Source organism: Callospermophilus lateralis, chromosome 1, assembly GCF_048772815.1.
Source record: "Callospermophilus lateralis isolate mCalLat2 chromosome 1, mCalLat2.hap1, whole genome shotgun sequence".
Classification (NCBI taxonomy): domain Eukaryota; kingdom Metazoa; phylum Chordata; class Mammalia; order Rodentia; family Sciuridae; genus Callospermophilus; species Callospermophilus lateralis.
Window position 1 is genome coordinate 211,135,012 of NC_135305.1, and position 5,550 is coordinate 211,140,561.

General features: G+C 57.3%; 1 pseudogene; it reads right to left on the reverse strand.

The window, feature by feature from the left end:
- Window positions 1–701: 701 nt before the first annotated feature.
- LOC143399871 (olfactory receptor 2Z1-like) lies at window positions 702–5,346 on the reverse strand (annotated as a pseudogene).
- Between the last annotated feature and the right edge of the window lie 204 nt (window positions 5,347–5,550).

A 5,550-nucleotide genomic window follows, 5' to 3' on the forward strand; every position in this document is an offset into this window, starting at 1 on the left:
TGAGGATTTTTAGGTGGTGTGCTTTTCCATTAGAGCATAGGCTGTCCAGAAATTCTCATTTAAATAAGAAAGTGGTAACAAGAGAGGACAATGATGAATTATAGAGTTTTCCTCAAAAGAACAAATTATGGGAGGAGAGGCCACAGGAGAAAATAAGCGCTGGTTACTGTGCCATCCAGAGGCCTCCACCTTTGCCCAGGATGGAAGTCTAGAGCCCTTACTGCAGGAAGGCGTACGAACGAGCCAGGCACAGTGGTGCCCGCCTGTAATACCATGGCTGGGGAGGCTGAGGCAGGAGGATCTCGAATTCAAGGCCAGCCTCAGCAAGAGCCCCCCTCCAACACCATGGCTGGAGTAGGCTCCGTCCTCTGGATCCCTCCCGATGGCACTTCAACTCCCACATGGACTGCAGAGGGAACCAGTCGCACTCAAATCACCACAGTGTCCACAGGCTGGGTCCATCTCTGCCACTGGGTTGACAATGTAATAATAATAATTTTCTTCTTTTTAAGACAAAAAAATAAAAATAAAAGCTTCCTCCTTTTAACTTATTGGGTGACCATTTTTGCTTCCTATGAACCCCCCCCCCTCATGCAACTGAAGTCTGAGGGGGGAAGGGGGCAGTCTTGACCCCGGGGCTGCAAACAGAGGACAGGCCTCAGCTACAGGGAGGGTCCCTGGGAGAACCAGGGACCACGAGGTCATCTCCGTGACCGGAAGCCGCCCCTGCCCATGACCTTCACCAAGGCCATGCGAACCGCCCTGTTCCTCAGGCTGTAGATGAGGGGGTTGCGGGTGGGGGTGACGAGGCTGTAGAAGAGGGTCACCACACTGTCCCGGTGGGGGCCGTGGTAGGCACCGGGCACCATGTACATGAACACGGCGGCCCCGTAGAAGGGCCCCACCGCGAGGACGCGCGAGGAGCACGTGGCCAGGGCCTGGCGGCGGGCCGCGTCGGAGCGCATGCGCAGGACGGCCCCCAGCACCCGGCCGTAGGAGGCGCCGAGCAGCGCGAGGGGCAGCAGCAGGACCAGCGCCCGGGACCTGGACAGCGCCCGCTCATAGGCCTCAGCAGGGCCGGCCGCTCAGGCCCAGTGGCCCACGGAGCGCGAGGCGCAGCAGGGCAGGCGCAGGGCCACGCAGGTCTGCACGAGGCCACCAGCCCGCCCGAGAGCCAGGACGTCCCCGCCAGGAGCAGGCAGGCCTGTCGCCTCATGAGCACGGCATAGTGCAGCGGGTGGCACGCAGCCACGTAGCGGTCATAGGACATGAGGGCCAGCAGGACCCCCTCAGAGACGCCCAAGAGCATCAGGAAGAACATCTGAGCGGCACACCCCGCGAAGGAGATGGAGCTCTCCCCCCGCAGGAAGCCAGCCACCATCTTGGGGACGGTGACCAGCGGAAATCCAATGTCCAGCAGAGCCAGCTGGCTGAGCAGGAAGTACATGGGCACGTGGAGCCTGGAGTCCGCGTGGATCAGCAAGAGCAGGGTGGTGTTGCCCAGGAGGCCCGTGGCGGACCCGGTGACCACCAGGGACAGGAGGACAAGGTGTGACCCCGTGTGGCTGAAGAGTCCCACCAGAATGAAGTCCGAGGTCACGGACTGATTGGATGCCCCCAGCCTCCAGGAGGCTTCATCCACCTGCAGAAAGAGCAGGGCTTTTGACAAAGGGTCTGGGGGAGGTGGGGGCGGTTTTGTCTTTCAGGTCAACTGCGATTGTTTGGTGGCTGCTTCCTGGAGGCTCATGGGAGAGGTATTGAGCAGAAGGAGAAGGGCTGCCGGGGGTTGGGGACTGATCAAGGCGTACAGGGTTTCAGTCGTGAGTAGGTCTGGAGCTTTAGTGCACAGCACGGGTGATGGCGGTGGTGTTGATCAAATTTACTGTGACAGTCGTTACACAGTGTGTATGTGAGTCACAGCATGAAGCTGCACACCTAGAAGATCTGCAAGCCCGCCCTTCCTTCCTTCCTTCCTTCCTTCCTTCCTTCCTTCCTTCCTTCCTTCGCATGGCACCCAGGAGTGCTTCCACTGAGCCACCTTCCCAGCCCTTTTTATATTTTATTTAGAGACAGGGTCTTGCTAAGTTGCTTACGGCCTCACTAAGTTGCCCAGGCTGGCCTCAAACTTGTCATCCTCTTGCCTCAGCCTCCTGAGTCTCTGGGATTACAGGCGTGTGCCCCTGCCCCAGCAAGCTTTTTCTTTTGCTCATTAAAAAATTTGTTTTTTAAAAAAGAATAAAATCTAAAATGGCATGCAAGCGTCCTGATTGATGCAATGTCTGACTCATTCACTCCGTGAATGATGCAGGGACTGGAAATGTGAAGGCCCTCTAGTGCAGGTGCCGGTGGGTGGGCAAGTCGCCTCAGGGCAGTGAGCAATAAATGTGGTGCCGGCTTCGCAGAGAGGTCTAGGGCTCTGCCTTGCCTGGTGGGGAGGGGCTCAGGAAAGCTCCAGGGGAGGGGAGATGAGGAAGAGGAACAGGGTCGGGCTGGGTTTCTCCTGCTGCGTGCACAGCGCAGGTCACTGTGGACACACACCACGTGAACGGGCAGCTGCGGACACCACTCGGGCATCGGCTCATCCACTTCTGTCCTGCTGCTCTCTATCTAGAGGCAATGTCCTCTCTGACAGAGGGCTCGGTCCCCAAGACTGTCCCCTCCGCGTCCACTGCCAATCCCAAGCCCCAGTTTCCTCTGTGCCTCTCATGGACATCAGGGTTCCCACCGCCCCCTCCCGGGTGCCCTTGATTTGCTAGAGCCGATCACGGAACCAGGGGAGCACCACATGCTACAGTTTCTTATAAAGGACATTTCAAAGAATTCAAGTAAGAAGAGGAAGAGGGGGATGCAGACGGTGAGGTCGGGAAGGGTCCCCCAAACAAGCGCTTCTCTGCATGGAGTTGGGGCGCCCCCGCCTGGCTCACGGGGTTTTGCCCACCTTTCTGAAGGCCTCGGCGAGTTCAGCCATCTGGAAGCTCTGGGAACCCTGTGTTTGGGGGGTTTTAATGGAAACGTCATTGACAGGTGCCACTGAAGCACAGGCAGTTGTGCAGACATGATGGGGACAAAAAGGACAGATGGAAAGCCAACCCAGCAGGGGGGACCCCCCGGGGCCAGCCGTCCAGATTCTCCTCGCCCCTCCCGGGCCACCTCTTCATGGCAGCCGTGGGAGGGAGCTGTAGGTCAGGAGCCATGGACAGAAGAAAGCCCAAATACACAAGTGGATAGTGTAACGTCCCTGGAGAACTCTGGGTGGGCGATCGGTTCTGGGAAGGTGTGTGCGGATGGTCACGGAGTTAAGGGACTACGCCCAGAGCTCAGAGCGGGATCTGAGCACCACCTCAGCCACGTCCTGGCCTCTGGCTGTGGCCAGTTATCTACCCTTTGTGGGACTCAAGCTGGCCACCAGCCTGTGGGGAGAAATGACCCTTCCTTGCAGCAGCTGGGGATTAAGTGAGCCCAGGGGCTCAGCGCACAGCCATGGAGCAAGGACTTGGTTGCGAATGTCATTCACATCGTGAAGGGGACTCAAGGGGACTGAGGCTGGGTGCAGCTCCCTGGCAGAGCACTTGCCTGGTGTGTGCAAGGCCCTGGGTTCCATCGCTAGCATCCCCCCAGCACTGCAGAAAGGAGGAAAAGAAGGAGGAGGAAGAGGAGGAGGAGAGAGAGGAGGAGGAGGAGAGGAAGAGGAAGAGAAGGGTTGAACAGCTTTTTAAATCCGTTCCTAGCCCATCGCACACTGCTGGGTGTGAGGGGCAGGCGTGCTCACTGGCACTGATTGATGGCGTGATTTCTTTGTTGTCGTGGCAACAGGTCACCCTGCTCAGCGTCACTGCACAGGACAGTCCCCATCCCAAAGAATAAACGATCCCCTAAGTCCATAGTCCTTCTGCTGACCATCTCTGACCTCAGGTGGAGTCTCTGGGACCGTCAGGGGTCCAGAGTCGCAGCAGCTCAGCAGAGAGCTCACTGCTTCCCATCCTGCACAAGCCTGGGGATTTTGCTGAGAAATTGCATGTTCAGCTCCATTTTATAGGAAATGTTAATAAACGTCAGTTCCCACTTCGCTCCCGGGAGAGTTCCACTGTTTGCACATCTCTGCCTACAGAAGAGTCTTTGATCTTGTCCTTTGGGGCCAACTCATAGCCTAACCGTCCCCAAGGACCGTGTCAAAGGATGTTCCAGTGGGTGACGTATCTGGTCCTGTCTCCACACACGGACCCTCCGCCCTGTCTGAAGGGAAGGAAAGGGTGCTGCATCCTACCACACACCAGGTGCCAGCTAAGGCCAGCAGGGCTGACGACTGTCCCTGGAAACATGTCTCGACCCTCACACTGTGACATCTGGGGCTGGGTAATCCCGTGTAATTTACAGGCATTTTTCCTGTTTAATTCCCATGAGTAGGGGTTACTGTCTGCATTGTTGGGGTGGGAGGACAGAGATTCCGAGAAGTACAGTCATCGATCCTGTATGTCCCCACCTCATCAAATTTGTGTCCACTTGGCACCTCAAAATCTGACCTTAGGGCTGGGGGTGGAACTCAGTGGTGGAGCGCTTGCCTGGCCCGCACGAGGCCCTGGGTTCCATCCTCAGCACCAGTAAAGATAAATAAATAAAATAAGGGAATTGTGTCCATCTACAATTAAAAATATAAATATATATATATGTATTAAAAATCTGACTTTGTAAGGGAACAGTCTTTGCAGATGTGATTAGCTGGGATCTCAAGATGAATTCGTCCTGGATTCTGGGTGTACCCTAAATCCAGTGACTTTGGTCCTCACATGAAGAGGAGGGGACACAGAGAAAGAACAGGGGCCTGTGTAAAGAGAGTCAAAGATGGGGACAATGTGTGTGGCCGGGAACCCTTCGAGCCACCAGCATCCAGGAGAGAAGGGAGCACTGTCCCCGAGAGGCCCTGGAGGGATCCACCCGACGGTGCCGTGACTTAGGACTTCCGGCTTCCAGAACGGTGAGACAGGCCACTCCTGCTGTCCCAAGCCCCCGCCCCACTGTGGTGCTTTGCAGTGGCCCTGCCAGGACAATAACGCAGCAGCCAAGGTCCCCTGGCAAGTGGTGGTGGAATCCATCCCTAGACCACAGCCCACATGGCTCCTGCTTGTCCCTTCACGTCACCACTTTTCTGCCACCAGCTCTGTGACAAATCCTCCAGGACCCAAGTGCATCCTTGGCTCTCCTCTGGTCACCTGTATTCCTGTCCTGAGGCAGAAGCCACCTCCCCAGCCTGGGGTTCGCGGTGCCCTTGGCTGTCCCACCCCTGCGCTCCCGAGCACTTACCTGGCTCTGGCATGGTGGGCCTTCGGGCTGCTGGCCGCACTGACCCATCCACACCCCCGGCCTCTGTCTGGAAACGATGCCCAGCGGGTGAGGCCGGTCTCCTGCAGGAAGCCTGCCCGCATCAGCTCAGCGCTCCTGCCTCCGGGCGCTGGGCCTCCTGCCTTTGAAGACCATCTGGGGTCTCCTCAGTGCCTTCTCGGTGCCGGGTCCATTTCCTTCCCTCAAACACTCCATCTGTGTTCCCCGGACCTC